Source organism: Callithrix jacchus, chromosome 14 (assembly GCF_049354715.1).
Source record: "Callithrix jacchus isolate 240 chromosome 14, calJac240_pri, whole genome shotgun sequence".
Lineage (NCBI taxonomy): Eukaryota > Metazoa > Chordata > Mammalia > Primates > Cebidae > Callithrix > Callithrix jacchus.
Genome location: NC_133515.1, coordinates 82,022,052 through 82,047,954, shown reverse-complemented (window position 1 = coordinate 82,047,954; position 25,903 = coordinate 82,022,052). Strand labels below are relative to the sequence as shown.

Genomic DNA, 25,903 nt, shown 5'->3' with positions numbered 1-25,903 from the left:
CCACCTGTTTTTTAAAAAACTTTTTTGTAGAGATGGGGTCTTGCTATGTTGCCCAGGCTGGTTTTGAACTCTGGCCTCAAGTGATCCTCCAACCTTGGCCTCCCAAAGTGCTGGGATTACATGTATGAGCCACTGCACCTGGCCATCATGCACATTAATACACATTCTATACTGTATGCTTACTGAGGAGGCCCAAAGAAACCAGTTTTCATCCAGTGACTGTACATATAAATGGGTTTTGTACCTTTAGGTCTTCCCAGTTCTGTTCCTTAATGTAAAAGTTGTTTAAAGCACACTTCTTCATATTCTTCAAAGCCATATTTATCAAGATGTGGTTCTAGGACCTCCTATAACAGAACCCCTGTGGGATGTGTAACACATGGTTGTGGGGCAGGGGGACAGGGAAATCAGCTCTTTTGGGCTCCAGGCCTTGGGGAACAGGCTTCTTTTCTCCTTTCCCCTTCATTTCTGCTCAAGGATGAGTTTGTATGGTGTAAAGCCCAGTGGAACAGATGGTTTTCCCTAGTCTCAGATGGGAACTGAGACCTACCAAATTGGAACCCCTGGGAGCAGACCCCTTGGCCCGCATTTTCATAAACACCCATCTGACCGATCCACACTGAAGCTTGGGGGCCCTGAGTTTAAAGCACATTATGCTGGAATACAAGATATCAAAAGCAGAGAATGATGAGAAAGGTATTGCAAAATTAATAAAAGCAACGAAGGAGCAACATTTTATTTTAGAAGTAGGTGCCATTACTTGTTTCTAAAATAATTTAAAAGTGAAATGAAAAACAAGGTCTTGGCATTGGCAGGGATGGTGCTTCCTTGTATCAAGATCAGGAAGTTCAGATGCAGAGGGGACTGGGCTGTGCTGCTTAATTGTTGCTTGGGGTCATGCTGACTGAATCCTGGAAGTTGCTGGAGGAATTCATCATATATTTGGAAATAGCCCAGTTGAGAATTTCAGCAATGACACAGTTTTTTATTAGACGTGTATTTAAGAAAGGAATTGCCTAATATAAGACTAGGACCCTTTGTAGAAGGAACTTAAGAAGGAGCTTGTCCTGTTTTCCCCATTATGCATCTTTTCTTTTCTTTCCACAAAATAAATTAATGCAAAGACATGTCACTTGAATATGCTATAAAAATTAGAGGTTCTTTAAAAATATTTATTTCTCTCCAAGTAGAAAGGCATTTGGAAACTTATGAAAATCATGTTATTGTTGTAATAGCTATGCCTCGTTTAAAGTAAATGGTTTGTTTTTTCTTCCCAGTGCTAGTAGCACGTAGCTATTTCCAAATACCTGCGTGTTACTTTGGACGAAGCATCCAAATGTTTCAATATCAGACAAAGGCCATAGTCTGAGGAAGTGCTGTTAAAATTTTGAAAAGATTCAAATTTGAGGAATTACCTAAAATACTAAGTATATTAAAAAAGTATTTTTAACATTAAAAAATATTGATGTCGGCCAGGCACGGTGGCTCAAGCCTGTAATCCCAGCACTTTGGAAGGCTGAGGCAGGTGGATCACGAGGTCAAGATATCGAGACCATCCTGGTCAACATGATGAAACCTCGTCTCTACTAAAGATACAAAAAATTAGCTGGGCATAGTGGCGCGTGCCTGTAATCCCAGCTACTCGGGAGGCTGAGGCAGGAGAATTGCCTGAACCCAGGAGGCGGAGGTTGCGATGAGCTGAGATCGTGCCATTGCACTCCAGCCTGGGTAACAAGAGCGAAACTCCGTCTCAAAAAAAAAAAAATATTGATGTCAAAAATATTTTTTAATGAGAAAAAATATTTTTGAATTTTTCCCCCACTGAAACTCAAGGATTAAAAACTAAAGTCTTTACTCCTTCAGTTTCAGTTGGGAAAACTGGAGAATAATGAAGACAGAGTTACAGATTAAAGCAATAGCTCCATGGCAAAAGTGGACAGTGGAGTTATTCAATAGTGTATTTAAATACGCTTTTTAGAGAAGTTTTAGGTTCAGAGCAAAATTGAACAGAAAGTGCAAAATTCCTGTGTATCTTCTGCCCCCACATACACACAACCTCTTCCACAATCAAAATTCTGTCCCTGAGTGGTACATTTGTTAAAATTGATGAACCCCTATATTATCTCCCAATGTCCACAGTTTGTATTAGGGTTCACTCTTGGTGTTGTGTATTTTTTGGGTTTTGTCAAATATATAATGACATACATCTACCATTATAGTGTCATACGGTATAGTTTCACTGCCCTAAAAATCCTCTGGCCCTGCCTTCTCATCCCTCCTTCCTGTGTAACCCCTGACAACCACTGATCCTTTTACTGTCTCCATAGTTTTGCCTCTTCCAGAATGTCAACTGATTGAGATCATATGATAGGTAGTCTTTTCAGATTGGCTTTTTTCACTTAGTAAACTTATCTTAAAGTTCCTCCATGTCTTTTCATGGCGTGATAGCGCATCTTTTTAGTGCTGAATAATATTCCATTGTCTGGATGTACCATAGTTTGTTTATGTATCATCTGCTGAAGGACACCTTTTTCACTTCCAAGTTTTGGCAGTTATGAAAAGAGCTGCTATAACATTTTTGCACATGTTTTTGTGTGGACGTAAGTTTTCAACTCTTATGTGTAAATACCAAAGAGTGTGATTCCTGGACTATATTGTAAGAGTATGTTTAGTATGGTAAGAAGTGTAAACTGAAGCTGTCTTCCACAATGGCTATACCATTTTGCAATCCCAGCAGCAAAAAATGAGAGTTCCTGTTGCTTCACTTCCTCATCAGCATTTGTTGTTGTCAGTGTTTTGGATTTTGGCCATTCTAATAGGTATGTAGTAGTTTTAATCTGAAATTTCCTAATGACATATGATGTTGAACATCTTTTTATAAGCCCATTTGTCATCTATATGTCTTTTTTGGTAAGGTACTTATTCAGGTCTTTCGCCCATTTTTAAATCAAGTTGTTTGTTTTCTTATTGTTGAGTAAGGTTCTTTGCATATTTTGGATAATGGTCCTTTATCAGACATGTCTCTTGAAAATATTTTCTTCCACTCCATGTCTTTTCAGTCTTCTCACAGTGTCTTTTTCAGAACAGGAATTTTTTATTTTAATAAAGTCCAGCTTATCAATTATTTTTTTCATGGACTGTGCCTTTGGTGTTATATCTTGTTTTATTGTATTAGCTAGGACTTCTAGTACTATTGAAAAGGAATGATGAGAGAGAATATTCTTGTGTTGTTCCTGATCTTAGCAGAAAACCTAGTTACTCACTCTTAAGTATGATATTAGCTGTATGTTTTTTGTAGATGTTCTTTATTAAGTTGAGGAAATTCCCTTCTATTCCTGGTTTGCTAAGAGTTCTTATCACAAGTAAGTGTTGGATTTTGTTGAATGTTTTTTCTGTATCTATTGATACGATCATGTGATTTTTCTCCTTTAGATTGTTGATGTGATGGATTATGTTGATATTTGAATGTTGGACCAATCTTGCATACCTGGGATAAATCCCACTTGGTTGTTGTGTATAATTGTTCTTATGCATTGTTGCATTCAAATTTGCCAATATTTTGTTGAGGATTTTTGTATCTGTGTTCATGAGAGACATTTGTCTGTAGCTTTTTCTGTTCCTGTAATGTCTTTGTCTGATTTTGGTATTAGGGTGATGCTGGCCTCAGAATGAGTTAGGAAGTATTTCCTCTTCTTCTATCTTCTGAGAGAGATTATAGAGAATTAATATGCTTTCTTCCTGAAATGTTTCCTAGAATTGACTAGTAAATTCATCTGTTTTCTGTTTTGAAAGGTTATTTATTACTGTTTCAATTTCTTGAGTTTTGGCAGATTGTGTCTTTCAAGGAATTGATCCATTTCATTTAGATTATTGAATTTGCAGGCATATAATTCATAACATTCCTTTATTATTCCTTTACTGTTCATAGGATCTATAATGTTGTCCCTGCTTTCATTTCTGACATTAGTAGCTTGTGTCTTCTTTCTTTTTTTTTAGCCTGGCTAGAGGCTTATCAATTATACAGACAATTTCCAAGAGCCATCTTTTGGTCTCATTTATTTCCTTGGTTTACTTTCTATTTTCAATTTCATTGATTTCTGCCCTAATTTTCATTATTTCTTTTCCACTGCTTACTTTGGATTTAATATGCTGCTCTTTTTCTAGTTTCCCATGGTGAAAGCTTAGATTATTAGTTTTAGATCTTTCTTACTTTTTAATATATGCATTTATTGTTGTGAATTTCCCCCTAAACACTGCTTTCACTGCATCCTGCAAATTTCATTAAGTTGTATTTTAATTTTCATTTAGGTCTAAAATATTTTAAAATTTCTCTTGAGATTTCTTCTTTGACCCATGCTTTATTTAGAATTGTGTTGCCATATCTCCAAGTATTTTGGGATTTTTCCAGGTATTGTTATAATTTCTAGTTTAATTCTATTATGACCTGAGAATGGGTATTGTATAATTTTTACTGTTTTAAATTCATTAAGATGTGTTTTATGACCCAGAATGTGTTTTGTTTTGGTGAATGTTCTACGTAAACTTGAGTAAAATGTATATTCTGCTGTCGCTGGATGAAGTAGTAAATAGTTGTAAGTTATATTCAGCTAGTTGATGGTCATGTTGAATTCCAACTATGTCCTTACTGACTTTCTGCATGCTGGATATGTTCATTTTGTGATAAAGAAGTATTGAAGTCTCCAACAGTAATTATGGATTCATCTATTACTCCTTGCATTTGTGTAGTTTTTTTGTTTGTTTGTTTGTTTGAGACAGGATTTTACTCTGTCACCCAGGCTGGAGTGCAGTGATGTAATCTCTACTCACTGAAACCTTTGCCTCCTGGGTTCAAGTGATTCTTGTGCCTAAGCCTTCTGAGTAGCTGGAACTACTGAGTAGCTGCCACCATGCCTGGCTAATTTTTGTATTTTTTGATAGAGACAGGGTTTCACCATGTCGGCCAGGCTGGTCTTGAACTCCTTATCAGGTGATCCAACTACCTTGGCCTCACAAGGTGTGGGGATTGCAGGCGTGAGTCACCATGCCTGGCCATCTATTAGTTTTTGCCTTATGTATTTGGTGCGCTGTTGTTAGGTGCATACACATTAAGGATTGGTTTGTGTTCTTGGGAGAATTGACACTATTATTATTATGTAATGCTCCACTTTATGCGTGGTAACTTTCCTTGCTCTGAAGGCAGCTCTCTGTGAAATTAATGTAGCTATTTCTTTTGATTGGTGTTAACATGATGTATATTTTTTTATCCCTTTGCTTTTTATTTATATTGATCTTTATATTGAAAGTAGCTTTTGGAAGACAGCATATCTTTGGGTTTTGTTTTTTGATCCACTCTGACAGTCTCTGCCTTTTAATTGGTATATTTAGACCATTGATGTTTAAAGTGATTATTGACATAGTTGGATTAATAGCTACTATATTTGTTACTGTTTTCTATTCATTGCCCTGTTTTCTGTTCCTCTTTTTGTCTTCTACTCTTTTTCTCTGCCTATTTTTTTTTTTAAAGACAGGGTCTTGCTCTGTTGCCCAGGCTGGAATGCAGTGGTGCAATGTGACTTTACTGTATCCTCCACCTCCTGGGCTCAAGAGATCTTCCATCTCAGCCTCCCAAGTAGCTGAGACTATAGGTGTGTGCCACCACACCTGGCTAATTGCGTGTGTGTGTGTGTGTGTGTGTGTGTGTGTTTTGAGGTGGAGTCTTGCTCTCTCACCCAGGCTGGAATGCAGTGAGCAATCTTGGCTCACTGCAACCTCCGTCTCCCTGGCTCAAGCAGTTCTCCTGTCTCAGTCTCTCAAGTAGCTGGGAATATAGGTGCCTGCCATCATACTCAGGTAATATTTGTATTTTTAGTAGAGATGGGATTTTGCCATGTTGGCCAGGCTGGTCTTGAACTCCTGATCTCAAATGATCTGCCTGTCTCAGCCTCCCAAAGTGTTGGGATTACAGGTGTGAGCCACTGTGCCCAGGCTTGTGTATGTGTTTTTTTGTAGAAATGAGGTTTTGCCCCATTGCCCAGGCTGGGCTTCAACTCCTAGGCTAAAGTGATCTATATGCCTTGGTTGCCCAAAGTGCTGGTACTGCTTGGGCCACCATACCTGGCCCTTTTTATGGTTTTTATTGAGCATTTTATATGATTCTGTTTTTCTCCTTTCTTAGCATTTCAGTTAATGCTTTTTTAAAAAAGCTTTTATAGTGGTTGCCCTAGAGTTTGCAATATATGTTTACAACTAATTCAAGCCCACTTTCAAGTAACGCTATGCCACTTCACTGATAGTGTGAATACCTTATAACAGAATAATCTTGATAACTCTCTCCCAATTCTTACATCATTGCTGTCACTCGTTTCACTTATATGTAAGCACACACACACAATTGAATATATTGTTGCCATTATTATTTGAGCAAACTTATAAGTCAAGAATTAGAAAAATTAAAGTTTTTTATTTTGCCTTCACTGTTCCTTCTCTGATGCTCTTCCTTTCTTTGTGTAGATCTGAGTATCTGTCCTATATTGTTTGTTTTCTTTCTGGAAAACTTCTATTAACATTTGTTGCAAGGTAGGTCTACCAGCAACAAATTTTCTTGACTTTTGTTTGTCTGAGAACATCTTTATTTCTCTTTCACTTTTAAATTTTTATGGGTACTAATAGGTGTATGTATTTATGGGGTACATGAGATATTTTAATACAGGTATATAAATATATAATCACATGAGAGTAAATGGAGTATCCATTATTTCAAGCATTTATCCCTTATGTTACAAACGATCCAGTTATACTCTTTTAGTTGTTTTAAGATGTACGATAAATGTTGACCATAGTCACCCTGTTGGTCTGTCAAATACACAGAACATATTTATTCTGTCTAAATATATTTTTGTGTCCTTTAACCATCCCCACATCGCCACAGTCACACTACCCTTCGCAGCTCCTCTAATAACTATCATTCTGCTATTTCCATAAGTTCAATTATTTTAATTTTGCCTTCCATAAATGTGAGAACATGAGAAGTTTGTCTTTCTGCACCTGCCTTATTTCACTTCACATAATGACCTCCAGTTCTGTCCATTTTGTTGAAAATGACAGGATTTCATTCTTTTTTTCTTTTTTTTTGAGATGGAGTCTTGCTCTGTCGCCCAGGCTGGACTGTAGTGCAGATTCATGCTACCACACCCAGCTAATTTTTTTGTACTTTTAATAGAGATGGGGTTTCACCTTATTGACCAGGCTGGTCTTGAGCTCCTGACCTCGTGATCCACCTGTGTCAGCCTCCCAAAGTGCTGGGATTACAGGCGTGAGCCACCACACCCAGCCAATTTTATTATTCTTTATGGTTGAATAGTACTCAATCATGTATGTGTACCACACTTTCTTTATTCAAATATTGGTGATTGTGAATCATGCTTCAATAAACATAAGAGTGTAGATATTTCTTTGATATACTGATTTCCTTTCTTTGAGGTATATATAGGAGTAGGATTACTGGGTTGGATGGTAGCAAATTTTTAGTTTTTCGAGGAACCTCCAAACTGTTCTCCATAGCAGTTGTACTAATTTACATTCCATCAACGGCATATGAGGATTCCCTTTTCTCCATATCCTTGCTAGGATTTGTTATTTCCTGTCTTTTGCATGAAAGGCATTTTAACTAGGGTGAGATGATATCTCATTGTGGTTTAATTTGCATTTCTTTAATGATGAATGATATCAAAAACCTTTTCATATACTTGTTTGCTATTTGTATGTCTTTTGTGAAACATCTCTTCAGATCTTTTGCTCATTTATTAATTGCGTTATTCAAGTTTCTCCTCCTGTACTGTTGTTTGTGCTCCTGATATATTCTGGTTATTAATCCCTTGTCAGATGGATAGTTTGCAGATATTTTCTCTTACTCTCTTGGTTGTCTCTTCACTTTGCTGATTGTTTCCTTTGCTATATAGAGGCTTTTTAACTTGAAGTTATCCTATTTGTCCATTTTTTCTTGTTTTCCCATAGGATATTAATCAACCAATTTTTGCCCAGTCCAAAGTCCTGGAGTTTCCCCAAAGTTTTCTCATAGTAAGTTCATAGTTTGAGATTTTTAGATTTAAGCCTTGAAATCCATTTTGATTTGGTTTTTATATATGAGAGACAGGGATCTTGTTTTTTGTATTTGCCTTTGGCATCTTTGTCATGAAATCTTTCCCAAGGTCTATGTTATCTTTCAGGGTTCTTACTGTTTTAGGTTTTACATTTAAGTCTTTAATCTATCTTGAGTTGATTTTTTGTATACAGTATAAGGAAGGGGTTCGGTTTCACTTTCCTGCATGTGGCTAGCTAGTCACTTCAGCACCATTTATTGAATAAGAAGTCTTTTCTCCCTTGCTTATTTTTGTTGACTTAGTTGAAGATAAGATGGTTGTAGGTGTGCAAACTATGTCCAGGTTCTCTATTCTGGTCCATTGGCCTATGTGTCTTTTTATACAAGTACCATGCTCTTTTGGTTACTGTAGCCTTGTAGTATAGTTTCAAGTCAGGTAACATGATACCTTCAGCTTTGTTCTTTTTGATTAGGGATTAGGATTGCCTTGGTTGTTTAAGCTCTTTTTTTGGTTCCATATGAACTTTAACATAGTTTTTTCTAATTTTGTGAAGAGTGTCCTTGGTGGTTGATAAGAATAGCATTGAACCTGTAAATTGCTTTGGGCAGTATGGTCGTTTTATTTTATAAATTTTTTTTTACAGAAGTATCTGTTTTATTGGGTAAAACAAGTACAGCATTTTACTACATAAAGTATAAATTTTTAATAATCATTAAATAAATAAATAAATAAATCTAGGCTATTTGAAAAATACTGTTGAGCCAGTTAGCACATTTTATAATTTGGAAGACACAAATCAAGTGTGCAGGATTCGATTTTTCTACATTTAAAATGAAGGACCAAAGTTCTCGTCTTGATTTTCAGCCAAAGGCAGGAGATTACTTTCCAACTCCTTTTGTTTCTGGAGAAGGCCCTTAGTTCTGAAAGTCCCTTAAGGATTGCTTGCTGTCAGTCCCTGTTTTTTACGAAGTTAGGATTAAGATGTGGATCCCTGACACAGTCAGAATCAAATAGCTGTTGTTCTTGGCCACAGTTTTGTGAATGCTGGGTACTGAGAGTCCTGGGTTGAAGGTCTAGACAATGGTGCATCTGGATCAAGATAATAGATCTCATTTGTTCGAACATAGGGAATAAAATGGGACGATTCAGAAATCCCAAATGATAATTCTGTTTGATTACTTCCCGAGATCAAATTCTCTCATAGCTACTGTTTTTTAGTGGTAGGTATAATGTATTCTGAGTTTGTTGGTTTCTCTTTTTCACTGCTGGAACTGGTGATGATTGAGACCTTTCCTTGCTGAATGAGTTAATATTCACAGGCTCTTCTTCCTTTTTGACTAGATGCCACCTGAACTTTGACTCAGTTTCTTGATGAATGAAGAATTTCTGGTGAAATGCCTCTGTTGTGATAGAAGTGCCCAGGATTATTTTTTTCTACCAAATGAAGCAATTCTATCTGTCTCCTCACTTTTTTTTCTTCTCTCTGCTTTTGAAGCTGTTTAGGGTACTTTTCTGATGCTGGAATATACCTTTTAGGTAGGGATTATTTATATTCCAATCAGGCCTTTTAAGACATTTCTTCATGTGTTTTGTTTGTTTCTCTATTCTTGTGAACTGATTACACTGGTCATTATTCCGATTGTTTTCTTTTTCTAAGTTGGCTCCTTTATCCTGAGTTAGTTCTTGCTTGTTTTTCTTAGTGCTAAGCTGTCCAATAAATTCTGCTGGTATCTCAGGAGATGAACAATTTGTGTTGTCCTTCTCTGTTAACGATTCACAGTGTGATTCTGCATTGGTGAATATTCCTATATTTACATAATCTGTCTGCACACCAGTATCCTTCTTAGGAGACATCCTAGAATTCATACATGCATTCATTTTACCACTGACTTCATCAGAATCATGTCCTGAACTGGAAATGTTAGCCAATGTATTATATTCCATTTGTATTGTATCAACACCAAGATTTTTAATCAATCTAGATGTGTCATGTCCCTTTTGCACCAATTCTCGGATTCTCTGTTCTTGTTTTAGTCTCTGTGCCAGTTCCTGCACTCGCTGCATTGTCTGAAACAGCTCATTTGTCTTGAGAGTCATGATTTCTTTCTTTTGTTTTTGCTTAAGTATGTCTTCTTCATACTGTTTCTGCATTTCTTCACGTTCCCGTGCTAAAGCAAAGCTCCTCCTCTTGTTCTTCCTTCTTTCTTTGCTCTTCTTCCAGTTGCTTCTTCTTGAGCTTCTCTTCTACCTGGGCAGTGATGGCTTTATGATGCTCTGTTTTTGTCTTTGTCTGTCTCGTTCCTCAATCTGAGTTGGGTCCAAGAGAGCAGTCATAGAATGAAGAAAGTTTGTTTTCTTACTGTTGGCCATAACCACATCCCTAATAGGTTTTGCTATATGCTGCTCCTCTGAAAGTTCAACCTGGCTTTCGGTTGTCGGTGTACAAACACTGCTGACATCAGCCAGCTCCCGAGTGTCGGGAGAGACACAGAAGTACTCAGGTTGTTTGTGTGTTGACCGAGAGGACAGTTGAGATTGAGAATCAGGATTACTCTTTAATGAATCAAAGTGCATTGCACATCTGTCATGTTCCTCACCCTTTGAATATATAAGTCTTTCCTCTATTTTTCTTTGACCGTCACCTTCTATTTGCTTCTTCACCTCTTCAGCCCATTTTCTCTGCAGTTCTTGTTTCACAGCACTGAGAGGTGCTCCAGCAGTAGTTTCCCTAGATTGGTCAAGAATTTGAAGTTTCCCCCATATTATATTATCACGTTCAGATTTTTTCTAAGGAACATTCCATTTTTCAGACACTTGTTTTCCTTTCTTCTTTAAAGCAACCTGTTCATCTGTAAATCATGTCCTTTTTAAAAAAATGTACAAAAACTAGCTCTTCCTTCCACTGGGCTTTTTTTTTTTTTTTTTTTTTTTTTTTTGCTTCCAACAAACTTCTGTCATGTTCCCTTTTCTCCAGAGTACTGAATATATCAGCTGGTTTCCATTCATTCTCTACTGCTTAGATGTCTCCTGATAGTCATTTAAGATAGATTTATTTTCAGCTGGGACAGATGAAACCATCTTGGTTTTTGTGAATAATCCTATAATGTTCTCATCCTTTGGCTGATTGGAAATACTGTTTAAATGTAGACTATATTGACTTTTTCCCTCCTTTCCGTTCTCAGTCAGGGAAGGAGCTCTATTTCCTTGGTTTATAGTCGTCAATATCTGTTGTAGTTGGTCTTGTGTTTGTCAGAGCAGAGACAAACTGCCTTCATATTTTCAGCTGTGGTGTGTTTTTTGTGAGGCTTCTATTTTGCTACTAGAGATGTATTTACGGTGTTTCTAGTCTTCTGTATATTAGGGGTTGCAGGTGAAATATCTTTTCTTTTGCCTGTGATGTTTCTGAACCAACTGTCTTCTTTTGGAAAAGTTTTGCACTCCCAATACAAGTATCTTGTGTTGATTTTAGAATGTGTCCAGTTCCAGAATTTACAAAGAACTCAAACAGATTTACAGGAAAAAAACAAACAAGCCCATTCAAAAGTGGGCAAAGGATATGAACAGATACTTTACGAAAGAAGACATATATGAGGCCAACAATCATATGAAAAAATGCTCATCGTCACTGATCATCAGAGAGATGCAAATCAAAACCACATTGAGATACCATCTCACGCCAGTTAGAATGGCGATCATTAAAAAATCTGGAGACAACAGATGCTGGAGAGGATGTGGAGAAAAAGGAACACTTTTACACTGTTGGTGGGAGTGTAAATTAGTTCAACCATTGTGGAAGACGGTGTGGCGATTCCTCAAGGCCTTAGAAATAGAAATTCCATTTGACCCAGCAATCCCATTACTGGGTATATATCCAAAAGACTATAAATCGTTCTACTATAAGGACACATGTACATGAATGTTCATTGCAGCACTGTTTACAATAGCAAAGACCTGGAATCAACCCAAATGCCCATTGATAATAGACTGGATTGGAAAAATGTGGCACATATACACCATGGAATATTATGCAGCAATCAGAAATGATGAGTTCGTGTCGTTTGTAGGGACATGGATGAATCTGGAAAACATCATCCTCAGCAAACTGACACAAGAACAGAAAATGAAACACCATATATTCTCACTCATAGGTGGGTGATGAAAAATGAGAACACATGGACACAGAAAGGGGAGTACTAAACACTGGGGTCTATTGGGGGGAAAAGGGGAGGGCCAGTGGGAGGGGGAGGTGGGGAGGGATAGCCTGGGGAGAAATGCCAAATGTGGGTGAAGGGGAGAAGAAAAGCAAAGCACACTGCCATGTGTGTACCTACGCAACTGTCTCGCATGCTCTGCTCATGTACCCCAAAACCTATAATCCAATAAAAAATTTTAAAAAAAAAAAGGACACTTTGCAGTCTTGGTCGTATTTCTCATCTTCACAGAAATTTTTTATTTATGTTCATATGGAGACAATATTAGCTTGGTTTTTCCATCCAGTAATTCAGTTTCAAGTTTTAAACCATCTCCCAAGTTCATGGCCCAACCTCGCACTCTCTCCACGGTCATTTTAATAATATTGATTCTTCCTGTCTGTGAGCATGGAATTTTTTTCCATTTGTTTGTGTCAATTGTGATTTCTTTCAGCAGTGTTTTTCAGTTCTTGTTGTAGAGATCTTTTCCTCACTGGTTAGTGGTAAGGTATTTTGTGTGTGTATGTGTGTCTATTGTAAATGGGATTGTATTCTTGATGCGGCACTCAGCTTGGATGTCATTGGTGTATATACATTGTTATACATTGATATTATGTCCTGAAACTTTGCTGAAGTTATTTATCAGATCTAGGAGCTTTTGGGCAGAGATTATGAGGTTTTCTAGATATGAAATCATATTGTCTGCAAATAGAGATAGTTTGACTTCCCCTTTTCCTAATGAATGCCTTTTATTTCTTTCTCCCACCTGATTTCTCTGGCTAAGACTTTCAGACTTATTGAATAAGAGTGATGAGAGTGGGCATCCTTGTGTTGTTCCAGTTCTCAAGGATATACTTCCACCCCTTGCCCATTCAGTATTAATGTTGGCTGTGGGTTTGTCATAGATGGCCTTTGTTATTTTGAGGAAGGTTATTCAATGCCTAGTTTGTTGAGGGTTTTTTTTTTTTCAAACATGAAGGATGCTGAATGTTATCAAAAACCTTTTCTGCATCTATTGAGATAATCATGTGGTTTTTGTTTTTATGGATATATCACATTTATTGATTTTTGAATGTAAGACCAGCCTTGCATCCTAGCGATAAAGCCTACTTGATTATGGTGGATTGGATTTTTGATGTGCTGCTGAATTTAGTGTGCTAGTATTTTGTTGAGGATTTTTGTATCTGTTTTTATCAAGGATATTGGCCTAAAGCTTTTTTTGTTTGTTTTGTTTCTGTGTGTGTGTCTCTGCCAATTGGGATCAGAATGATGCTGGCCTCATAGAACGAGTTAGGGAGGAGTTCCTTCTCAATTTGTTGGAATAGTTTCAGTAGGAATGGTACAACCTCTTCTTTATATGTCTGGTAGAATTTGGTGTGAATCTATCTGGTCATGGACTTTTTCTGGTTGCTAGGCTTTTTATTATTGATCAATTTCAGAACTCATTTTTGGTCCGTTCAGGGTTCCAGTTTCTTCCTAGTTCGATCCTACAAGGTTGTATCTTTCCAAAAATGCATCTATTTCTTGTAGGTTTTCTAGTTTGTGTGCATAGAAGTGTTTGTAAGAGTCTCTGAGGTTTTGTTGTATTTCTTTGGGTTCAGTGGTAATACCTTCTTTGTCATTTCTGATTGTATTTTTTAGGATCTTCTCTTTTTTTTCTTAGTCTACCTAGTGGCCTGTCAATCTTATTTATTTATTTCATAGAACCAACTTCTGATTTCATTGATCTTTTGTGTGTTTTTTTTGCTTCTCAGTTAGATTCAGTTCAGCTCTGATTTTGGTTATTTCCTGTCTTCTGCTAGTTTTGGGGTCAGTTTGCTTTTGTTTTTCTAGTTCTTCCAGGTGTAATGTTAGGTTGTTAATTTGAGATCTTTCTAATTTTTTGATGTGGGCAGTTAGTACTATAAACTTTCCTCTTAACACTGCTTTAGCTACACCCCAGAGACTGGTATGTTGTATGCATGTTTTTATTAGTTTGAGATAATTTCTTGATTTTTGACTTAATTTCATTGTTTATCTAAAAGTCATTCAGAAGCAGGATATTTAATTTTTATGTAGTTGTATGATGATATGGTGTGGCTCTGTGTTGTCACCCAAATCTTATCCCACATGTAGAGGAAGGGACCTGGTGGGAGGTGACTGGATCATGGGGGTAGTGTCTCCCATGCTGTTCTTGTGATAGTTGAGGGAGTTCTCATGAAATCTAATGGTTTTAAAAGCAGCAGTTTCCCCTGCACAGTCTCTCTCCTGCTGCCATGTAAAATGTGCTTTGTTTCCCCTTTACCTTCTGCCACAATTTTAGTAAGTTTCCTGAGGCCTACCTACTATGAGTCAGTTAAACCCATTTTTGCTTTGTCTATGCTGATAGGGTATTGTTCTTTGTGTTTTCTGATTGTTGTTGGTTTAAAGTCTGTTTTGTTTAAAATTAGAATAGCAATCTCTGCTTCTTTTTGTTTTCTGTTTGCTTTGTAGATTTTTCTCTATCCCTTTACTTTTAGCCTGTGGATATCATTGCTTGTGAGATGGGTGGATATCTTGAAGACAGTATACAGTTGGTTCTTGCTTCTTTATCCAACTTGCCACTCTATGCCTTTTAACTAAGACATTTAACCCATTTACATTTAAGGTTAATATTGACATGTGTGGATTTAATCCTGTCATCATGTTGTTAGCTGGTCATTATGCACACTTGATTTTGTAGTTGCTTTATAGTTTCAATGGTCTATGTACACAAGTTTGTTTTTATTGTGATCAGTAATGGGTTTTCATTTCTATATTTAGCTCTCCCTTAAGGACCTCTTGTAAAGCTGGTCTGGTGGTAACGAATTCCCTTGGCATTTGCTTATCTAAAAGGGTCTTATTCCTTCTTTGCTTATGATGATGTATAGTTTGGCTGGATAAGAAATTTTTGATTGGAGTTTCTTTTCTTTAAGGATGCTATATTTTGGCTCCCAGTCTGTTCTGGCTGATACAGTTTTCACTGAAACGTATGCTGTTAGTCTGGCGGGGTTCCCTTTGTAGGTGACCTGCCCCTTCTCTCTGGCTGTCTTTAATGTTTTTTCTTTCATGTCGATATGGGTGAATGTGATGACTGTGTTTCTTGGGGATTATTGTCTCATATAGAATCTCACAGGGGTTCTATGTATTTCCTGAATTTGAATGTTAGTCTGTCTAGTGAGGTTAGAGAAATTTTTGTGAAGTGAGTGATATCCTTAAATATATTTTTCAAGGTGTTTCCTTTTAACCACTCTTTCTTTCAGGGATGTCCATGAGTCATAGATTTGGTCCTTTTACATAATCCCGTATTTCTTGGAGGTTTCATTCATTCTCTGTTTCTTTTTTCTTTATTTTTGTCTGATGGGGTTAATTTGGAGAAGCAGTGTTCAAGCTCTGATTCATGCTGGCTTGTGTGTGCCAGAAACTGCAGTGGCACGGCAGGGTGCACATGTGTTGGTTGGGGTGGGGCACCAGCAGGAGCCTTTGCATTAGTTTTCATAGGTACTATATGCTGGCAAAATATTTTACTGTTGTATTTTGGGCTGCAATCCAGTAGGCATCATTTAAGAATGTTAGCCAGCAGAGAAGCTGTTACTGTACTGCAAGGCTTTTTTGTTTTGGCACAGTGGGCAGGAGTGCTCTGTGTTGGGGGTTAGTGAGATGATCCCCTTAACTAGTTTGTTCTTGGGCCTTGGAGAAGGCCCCTACAATCACTGGCTATATGCTTGCATTTCTTTTGTTAGGAATTCTGGTTCCTGAGGATCCTACAGTTGGCACATAGGCCGAATCCTTGCTGTATTCTGTGGAGGGAGACTGGAGTCTTCTACCAGCCTGTGAACCCTGGCATCTTACTTCTCTCACTGACCTGAGAATAAGGGCTCCTCCCTGCTTGGGTATTGACCAAGCCAGCAAGCTCTGCTTGGCTAGGAGCTGTGAGGGTGGGTGAGGTCACCTAATTTGCTGTCTGGGTGCTTTCTGGGGGAACATGGGGTTGTGCCTGCCTGCAGAATTCAGATAGAAACAGGACCACTTGGCTGGAAGCTCTAGCATGCATGGCCCATCTGCCAACCAGTGGTAGAGGTGGGTGGAGATGTCTGCCCTGCTGTCTGGGTATTGTCCTGGGCAACAGGATATTGTGCCCCTTGGCAGAATTCAGGTAGAAGAAGGACTTACTGGGTTGGAAGCTCTAGCAGGTGTGGCTTGCCTGGCTACCAGCTTTGGGGGTGGGTGGAGTGGCCTCCGCTTCTGTCCAGGTGTTTCCCAGGACAACAGGAGGTTGATTCTGCCAGCTGAGTTCAGACAGAAGCAGGACTGTTGGATTGGAAGTGCCAGTAGGCGTGGCCTGCCTGGCAATGAGCAGAGTGGGAGAGTACCTTCCCTCCCGTCTGGGTATTTCCCAGTACATCAGGAGGCTGTGGCTGCTGGCTGAGTTCAGGCAGAAACAGGACCGCTGGGCGGGAAGTTGGCACTGAGCCTTGTCTAGCAAGTGGCGGGAGAGGGGCTGGAGCAATCTTAACTGCTCCCAGGCACTCTGACTGTCGCCTCTATGGGAGCTATGGCAAGGATAGTTCAACATATGCAAATCAATGTGATACAAAATGGTGCCAGTTTGTTCTGGGGTCCAAGGCTTGTAGAGGTGTTTTGGACTTGAGAGTTGCCTCTGGAAAACCTCCAGGTGGCTCTGTGCCTCAGTTTAGAAGCATGGTTGAGCGTGCAGAGGCCTAGAAGGATTCTCCCATTCCCAGGCCTGCACTGGTCCTTGTGGAAAGTGTGAATCCCCTGAGGGTCTCATAATCATCTCTCCTATGTTGGGGAGTTTCTCCTGGTTCTGTGTTGACTCCAGATAGGCTCCTGCCCAGCTTCACTCTTCTTTGCTCTCCGTTGTCCCCTTGCTGCCTTGATGGATCCCAGTGTAGTTTGTGATCAGCTTGTAGGATCAGTGTTCAGTTTGACTCCCTCTTCAGTTTCTTGCATCAATATTTTGTAGTTTTCATTGCAGAGATATTTGATTGCTTGGGTTAATTGCTAGGTATTTTATTTTATTTGTAGCTATTGTAAGTGGGATTACTTTCTTGATTTTTTTCAAATTGTTCACTATTGGCATATGGAAATGTTGCTGATTTCTGTATGTTGATTTGATATTCTGCAACTTTAACGATTTGTTTTATTGGTTCTAATAGTTTTTTGGCAGAGTTTTTAGGTTTTTCCAAAAATAAGATCATATCATCTGCAAATAAGGATAATTTGACTTCTTCCTTTTCGATTTGGATGTCCTTTATTTCTCTCTCTTATCTGATTGCTCTAGCTAAGGCTCCCAGTACTATTGTATAATAGTGTAAAAGTGATTCTCCATGTCTTGCTCCAGATCCTTTCCCCATTCAGTATGATACTAGTGTGGGTCTTTCCATACATGGCTTTTATTGTACTCACGTATGTTTTATCTATACCCAGTTGCTTGAGTGCTTTTTTTCATGAAGGGATGCTGAATTTTATCAAGTGATTTTCAGCACCTATTGAAATGATCACATGGTTTTTGTCCTTCATTCTGTTGATAGGATGTATCACATCAATTTGCATATGTTGAACTATCCTTGCAACCCTGGGATAAGTCCTACTTGGTCATGATGAATGATCTTTTTAGTGTGTTATTGACTTTGGTTTGCTAGTATTTTGTTTAGGATTTTTGCATCAATGTTTATTAAGGATATTGGCCTGTGGTTTTTTTTTTTTTTTGGATACATCTTTGGTTTTGGTATCATAGTAATACTAGCCTTGTAGAATGAGTTTAGAAGTAGTCCCTCCTCCTCTACCTTTTGCAATAATTGGAGCAGGATTGGTATTAGTTCTTCTTTAAATGTTTGGTAAAATTCAGCAATGAAGCCATTGGGTCCTGGGCTTTTCCTTGCTGGAAGACTTTTTAGTACAGTGTTGATATCATTACTTGGTCTGTTCAGGTTTTGAATTTCTTCATGATTCAATTTTGGTAGATTGTATGTGTCTAGGAGTTGATCCATTTCTCCTAGGTTTTCTAATTTATTGGCATATAATTTCCCATACTAGCCTCCAATCCATTGGATTTTTGTGGTATCAATTGTAATGTATTTTTTTCATCTCCAATTTTTTATATTTGGATCTCCTCTCTTTTTTTTTTCTTAGTTTGGCCAGAGATTTACTGATTTTGTTTATCTTTTCAAGGAACCAACTTTTCATTTCATTGATCTTTTATATGTATTTCATTTAAATTTCATTTGTTTCTGCTATGATCTTTATTATTTCTTTTTTTCTACTAATTTTGGGTTTAGTTTGCTCTTGCTTTTCTAGTTCTTTATGATGCAGCATTAGGTTGTTTATTTGAAGTTTTTTTATTTTTTTGATGTGCCCATAGCTATAAATTTTCCTTTTAGTACTACTTTTGCTGTATCTCATAGGTATAGTATGCTGTATTTCCATTATCATATGTTTCAATAATAAAAAATACTTTTTAATTTGTTTATTGACCCTCTGATCATTTAAGAGCTTAATGTTTATTTTCCAGTTGTTTGTATAGTTTTCAAAATTCCTCTTTTTATTGATTTCTAGTTTTATTCTATTGCGTTCAGAGAAAATACTTAATATAGTTTCAGTTTTTTGAAATGTTTTAAGAGTTGTTTTGTGGCCTAAGATATGCTGTATCCTTGAGAACGATCCATGAGCTGAGAAGAAGAATGTATATTCTGCAGCCATTGGATGAAATGTTCTGTAAGTATCTCTTAGGTCCACTTGGTCTATTGTATAGATCAAGTCCATGATTTCTTTGTTGATTTTCTGTCTGGATGATGTGTTTGTTGGCTGAAAGTGCAGTGTTAAGGTTTTCAACTATTATTTTGTTGGGGTATATCCCTCTCTTTAGCTCTACTAATACTTGCTTTATATATCTGGATGCTCCAATGTTGGTTGCATATATGTTTACAATTGTTATATTCTGTTGCTTAATTTACTCCTTTATCATTATATAATGACTTTTCTCTTTTTATAATATTTGTCTTCAAATCTATTTTGTCTTATGTAAGTATAACTATTTCTGCTCTGTTTTGTTTCCATTGGTAGGAAATATGTTTTCCATCTCTTTATTTTCAGTCTGTGTGTGTCTTTATAGATGAAGTATATTTCTTATAGGCAACATATCTTTTTTTTAAATGCATTTAGTCACTCTGTCTTTTGATGGAGAGTTTAGTCCATTTGCATTCAGTATTGTTATTGTTAAGTAAGGACTTACTCCTATAATTTTGTTATTTGATTTGTGGTTGTTTTGTGACCTTCTCTTCCTTCTTTCCTTTCTTTCTGTTTTCTTTTTAGTGAAGGAAGTTTTCTCTGTTGGTATGTTTTAATTTCTTGCTTTTTAGTTTTTGTGTATCTGTTGCATGTTTTTAGATTTGAGGTAGCTGTGAGAGTTACAGATACTGTCTTATAAACATTATTTTAAACTAATGACAACCTAACATTGATTGCATGAACAAACTTATACCAACAAACAAGTAAAAAGAAAACTAATAACTTTGATTTTATCTACTTGCTTTTTAACTTGTTGTTTCTATTTATATCTCATTGTACTGGCTATGTCTTGAAAAGTTGTAGTTATTATTTTTGACTGGTTCATCTTTTCTTCTTAAAATATGAGTAGTTTACACACCACAATTACAGTATTACAATATTCTATGTACTTAATATTACTAATGAGTTTCCCTTCAGATGATTTCGTATTGTTCCTAATGTCCTTTTCTTTCAAGTTGAAGAATTCTCTTTTAGCACTTCTTGTAGGACCAGTCTGGTGATAATGAAATCAATTTTTGTTTTTCTGGGAAAGTCTTCATTTATCCTTCATGTTTGAAGGATATTTTTACCATATATACTTCTTCTAGGGTAATAGTGATTTTTTTCCAGCACTTTAAATATGTCCATGCCACTCTCTCCTGGCCTGTAAGGTTTCCAGTGAAAAGCTTGCTGCCAGATGTGTTGAGCTCCATTGTATGTTATTTGTTTCTTTTCTCTTGCTGCTTTAGGATCCTTTCTTTATCCTTGACCTTTGGGAGTTTGATCATTCAATGCCTTGAGATCATCTTTGGGTTAAATCTGCTTGGTGTTCTGTAACCTTCTTGTACCTGAATATTGATATTTTCCTCTAGGTTTGGGAAATTTCTCTGTCATTATTCCTTTGAGTAAACTTTCTACCCCAGTCTCTCTCTCTCGACCTCCTCTTTAAGGTCAGTAGCTCTTAGATTTGCCCCATTGAGGCTATTTTCTAGATCTTTCAGCTGTGCTTCATTCTTTAATTGGATATTTTTGTCTTTTAGTATAACATAATTTTTCTTGATAGCTGTATATGTGTTGTACTTGGTATTGGTTCGCATGGAGATTTCTGCTTAGGGGTTTCTGGGTAAATTGTGTTTCTCTGTATTTGCCGGTGTCTGTCCAATTTTGGGGCAGCAGTTTGCATTGTGACCTTACTTTTCTGATGGATCTATGCAGAGTTGATAATTTTTCAGTTTGTTTAGCTTTTTACTTGTTAAGATGGAATGATGACTTCCATGCTTCTTACATGCAGGACTGGAAAGTAGAAGTTCAAATTTTATTTTTAGAACAATAAAACTGCAAACAGAAGCTCTCTGATATGGTTTGGCTGTGTCCCCTCCCAAATCTCATCTTGACTTGTAGCTCTCAAATTCTCATGTGTCTAGGAAGGGACCTGGTAGAAAGTAGTTGGATCATGGGGGTGAGTTTTTCTCGTGCTGTTCTCGTGATAGTAAATAAGCCTCACAAGATCTGATGTTTTTAGAAAGGGCAGCTCCCCTGCACATGCTTTCACGCCTGATGCCATATAAGACGTTCTTTTGCTTCTCCTTTGCATCCCCAGCCATTGGAACTGAGTCCATTAAACCTCTTTTTCTTTATAAATTACCCAATCTTGAGTATTTCTTCACAGCAGTATGAAAATGAACTAATACAGTAAATTGGTAGCAGTAGAGTGGGGTGCTGCTCTAAAGATACCTGAAAATGTGGAAGCAACTTTGGAATTGGGTAGTAGGCAAAGTTGGAACAGTTTGGAGGGCTCAGAAGAAGACAGGAAAATGGGAAAGTTTGGAACTTTCTAGAGACTTTGAGGGCTCAGAAGACAGGAAGATGTGGGAAAGTCTGGAACTTTTTAGAGACTTGTTGAATGTCTTTGACCAAAGTGCTGATAGTGATAAGGACAATAAAGTCCAGGCTAAGGTGGTCTCCGATGGAGATGAGGAACTTGTTGGAAACTGCAGAAGAGGTGATTCTTGTTATTTAGCAATGAGACTGGTGGCATTTTGCTTTTGCCCTAGAGATCTGTGGAACTTTTCAGCTTGAGAGAGATGATTTGAGGTATCTGGTGGAAGAATCTTCTAAGCGGCAAAGTGTTCAAGAGGAGGCAGAACATAAAAGGTTAGAAAATTTGCAGTCTGATGAAATAGAAAGGAAAAACAAATTTTAGGGGGGAGAAATTCAAGCCTGCTGCAGAAATTTGCATAAGTAAAAAGGAGCCCAAGACAGTGGGCTTAATTACCAAGACAGTTAACCACCAAGTTAATCACTAAGACAGTGGGGAAATGTCTCCAGGGCATGTCGGAGACCTCAGGGCAGTCCCTTCCATCAGAGGCCTGGAGGGAAAGATGGTTTCCTGGGCTACATCTAGGACTCCCCTGCAGTATGCAGGCTAAAGACTTGGTACCCTGAGCCCCAGCTGCTCCAGCCATTGCTAAAAGGGGCTAAGGTAGAGCTTGGGCCATGGCTTCAGAGGGTGCAAGCCCCAAACCTTGGCGGCTTCCACATGGTGTTGAGCCTGTGGGTGCAGAGAAGTCAATAATTTAGGTTTGGGAAGCTCTGCCTAGATTTCAAAGGATATATGGAAATGCTTGGATGTCCAGGAAGAAGTTTGCTGCTGGGGCAGAGCCCTCATAGAGAACATCTGCTAGGACAGTGCAGAAGGGAAATGTGGGGTTGGAGCCCCCACACAGAGTCCCCACTGGGGCATTGCCTAGTGGAGTTGTGAGAAGAGGGTCACTGTCCTCCAGATTCCAGAATGGTAGCTCCACCAACAGCTTACATCATGGGCCTGGAAAAGCTGCAGATACTCAATGCCAGCCTGTGAAAGCAACTAGAAGGGGGCTCTATCCTGCAAAGCCACGGGGTGGAGCTGACCATGGCTATGGGAGTGCATCTCTTGCTTTAGTGAGACTGGGAAGTGAAATGTAGAGTCAAAGGAGATCATTTTGGAACTTTAAGGTTTAATGACTGCCCTATTGGATTTCAGACTTGCATGGAGCTTGTAGCCCCTTTCTTTGGGCTAATTTCTCCCATTTGAAATGGGTGTAGTTTTGCAATGCCCGTACCCTCATTGTATCTAGGAAGTAACTAGTTTGCTTTTGATTTTACAGGCTCTTAGGTAGAAGGGACTTGCCTTGTCTTAGATGAAACTTCACGCTGTGGACTTTTGAGTTAATGCTGAAATGAGTTAAGACTTTGGTGTCTGTTAGGAAGGCATAATTTTTTTTGAAATGTGAGGACATGAGATTAGGGAGGGACCAGGGGTGGAATGATATGGTTTGTCTGTGTCCCCACCCAAATCATATCTTGAATGATAACTCCCATAATTCCTATGTGTTGTAGGAGGGACCTGGTGGGAGATAATTGAATCACAGGGGCAGGATGTTCCTATGCTTTTCCTGTGATAGTGAGTAAGTCTCAGGAGAGCTGATGGTTTTATAAAGGGCAGTTCCCCTGCACACATTCTAATGCCTGACACAATATAAGATGTGCCTTTGCTCCTCCTTTGCCCTCTGCCATGATTGTGGGGCCTCCCCAACCATGTGGAACTGTGAGTTGATTAAACCTCTTTCTCTTTATAAATGACCCAGTCTTGGGTATTTCTTCATAGCAGTATGAAAATGGACTAATATATTCTCTAAAGCATATAATCCTTCCCTTTTATTCAAGTCTTAAGTTAGATCATTGGAAAATAAAACTAGTTGTTAAAACTGTACTGCATAATTTTCATCTAAGACACTTATTTTAAGGTCTTTTTTTGGCCATTGAGAGGGATTTGAGATTATGAAGATGACAACTGTACATTTGTAATGTTTTTAACTTTTTGGCGCACTCAAGGTAGGTCCCCCAAGAACCCTCTTTAAGAATGACTTTTTTGTAAATTACTTACCATGTGATAAAGTGTCGGGGTCGGGTGACTCCATACACAGCTTAGAGTTTGAGTTATGATAGAGGCACCAGTGTGTATCTTCCACCATATGTTCCACTTGGACAAGCACAAGACTGTCTGTTTCCACTTTATTGCTAGTGATCATCTCATCCTACTGATACTACTAGCGGTTTTGGCCAAGTCTCTCTTTTTGATCTGAATCAGTTTCAGGTTCTCCTTTCATCTTTCCTTCTGATAGTTTTCATCACCCAGCTTGCTAGTAATAAACATACCACTTTCAAGGGCCGTCTGATCTTGTGAAATCCCCTTTCCTGATAGTTTTTCAAAAATAGGAGAGCAATCTCTCTGGCATATTTTAGCCCAGCTGCACCTGTAGCAGCAGCTTGACCTGGACCTGTGGGGTCAGGACGAGAGAACTAAAAGTCAACCTCCCATTTTATATAGGAGAAAAGTAAAGCTCAAAAGAAGAGAAGCAACTTTCTAGTTTCGGTGGGCTCTGATTGCCCTTTTCTACAAAAAAGAGTTAAAAACAATTCTGGGCCAGGTGCAGTGGCTTACACCCGTAATCTTAGCACTTTGGGAGGCTGAGGTGGGCAGATCACCCGAGGTCAGGAGTTCAAGACCAGCCTGGCCAACATGATGAAACCCCTTCTCTACTAAAAATACAAAAAAAATTAGCCAGACATGATGGTGCATGCCTGTAATTCCAGCTACTCAGGAGGCTGAGGCAGGAGAATCGCTTGAATCTGGCAGGCGGAGGTTGCAGTGAGCCCAGATTGCTCCACTGCACTCTAGCCTGGGTAAGAAGAGTGAGACACTGTTTCACTCTTCATGCTGGAGTGCACTGGTGCAATCCCTGCTCACTGCAATCACCATTTCCCAGATTCAAGCGATTCTCCCATCTCAGCCTTTTGAGTAGTTGGGATTACAGGAACCTGCCATCACTCCCGGGTAGTTTTTGTATTTTAGTAGAGATGGGGTTTCAACATGTTGGTCAAGCTGGTCTTGAACTCCTGGCTTCAGGTGATATGACCACCTCAGCTTCCCAAAGCGCTAAGATTACAGGCATGAGCCACTGCGCCGGGCCAAGGTATCTTACTTTAATATCGCAAAACTAGGATTTGTATAATTGGTAGTATTGAAAACCACAAAACTAGGATTTGTATAATTGGTAGTATTGAAAACATGGAAGGTCAAATCTGTTTTCCCCTGGAACACAGGAGGACCCCCTGCTTTTGAACAAGTGATGGAGGAAGGCAGGAAGGGAGGAAAGGAGGAAGAGAGGGAGGGAGGAAGGAAGGGAGGGAGGGAGAGAAGGGAAGGAAGGAAATCAGGCAATGAGAGAGACATTGCCGACCTGGATCTAGAGGTCTACAAGTTGATTTCTTTTTTTCTTTTTCTTTTTTTTTTTTTTTGAGAGAAGGAAAGAAAAAAAAAGGAGTGAAGGAGAGGAAGAAAAAGAGGGAGAGAGAATGGAAATGTTGCTTTATTCTAAAAAAAAATGGATATTAATAATGGCCAATCAATATTTCATTTAAACCTATGAGTAGGTGTGATGTGGTATTGACAAGAATGTATATTTTGTGTATTTAAAGTGGAGAGCTCTATAAATATTTATTAAGTTTACTTGTTCTGGATCTGAGTTCGAGTCCTTAATATCCTTATTAATTTTCTGTCTCATTGAATCTAAGTCTCTATGTATCTGGGTGTTAGGATCGTTAGCTCTTATTGTTGCATTGATCCTTTTACCACTATATCTTTGTTGCTTTAAAATCTGTTTTATCAGATACGAGAATTGCAACTCCTGCTTTTTATTTATTTATTTTTGCTCTCCATTTGGTTGGTAAATCTTTCTCCATCCCTCTGTTTTGAGTCTTTGTGTATCCTTGCATGTGAAATGGGTCTGGATGTAGCATGCCGTTGGGTTTTGGCTGTATCTTTTGATTGGGGGATTTAGTCAATTTAAATTTAGGATTACTGCCATTTGATGTTAACTGGCTGTTTTATCCATTTGTTGATGTAAATTCTTCTTTATGTTGATGCTCTTTACTTTTTGGTATATTTTTAGAAAGGCTAATACTGGTTGTTTCTTTCTGTGTGTAATGCTTCTTTCAGAAGCTCTTGTAAAGCAGGCCTGGTGGTAATAAAATCTCTGAGTACTTGCTTGTTCATGAAAGATTTTATTTTTCCTTCAGTTGTGAAGCTTAGTTTGGCTGGATATGAAATTCTGGGCTGAAAGTTCTGTTCTTTAAGGATGTTAAATATTGGCCCCCACTCTCTTCTGGCTTGTAGGGTTTCTGCTGAGAGATCTGCTGTAAGTCAGATAGGCTTCCCTTTGTGGGTAACCTGACCTTTCTCTCTGGCTGCCCTTAGTATTTTCTCCTTTGTTTCAACCCTGGTGA

The 25,903-nt window shown here is 38.3% G+C and overlaps 1 protein-coding gene and 2 pseudogenes across 9 annotated transcripts in view; 1 reads left to right on the top strand and 2 right to left on the bottom strand.

The window, feature by feature from the left end:
• Positions 1–25,903, top strand: part of LTBP1 (latent transforming growth factor beta binding protein 1) — a 466,293-nt gene that overhangs the window by 16,657 nt on the left and 423,733 nt on the right. The window lies entirely within an intron of this gene.
• LOC103788011 (coiled-coil domain-containing protein 66 pseudogene) lies at positions 8,864–10,731 on the bottom strand (annotated as a pseudogene).
• Positions 10,793–25,903, bottom strand: part of LOC144579366 (coiled-coil domain-containing protein 66 pseudogene) — a 43,440-nt pseudogene continuing 28,329 nt past the window's right edge.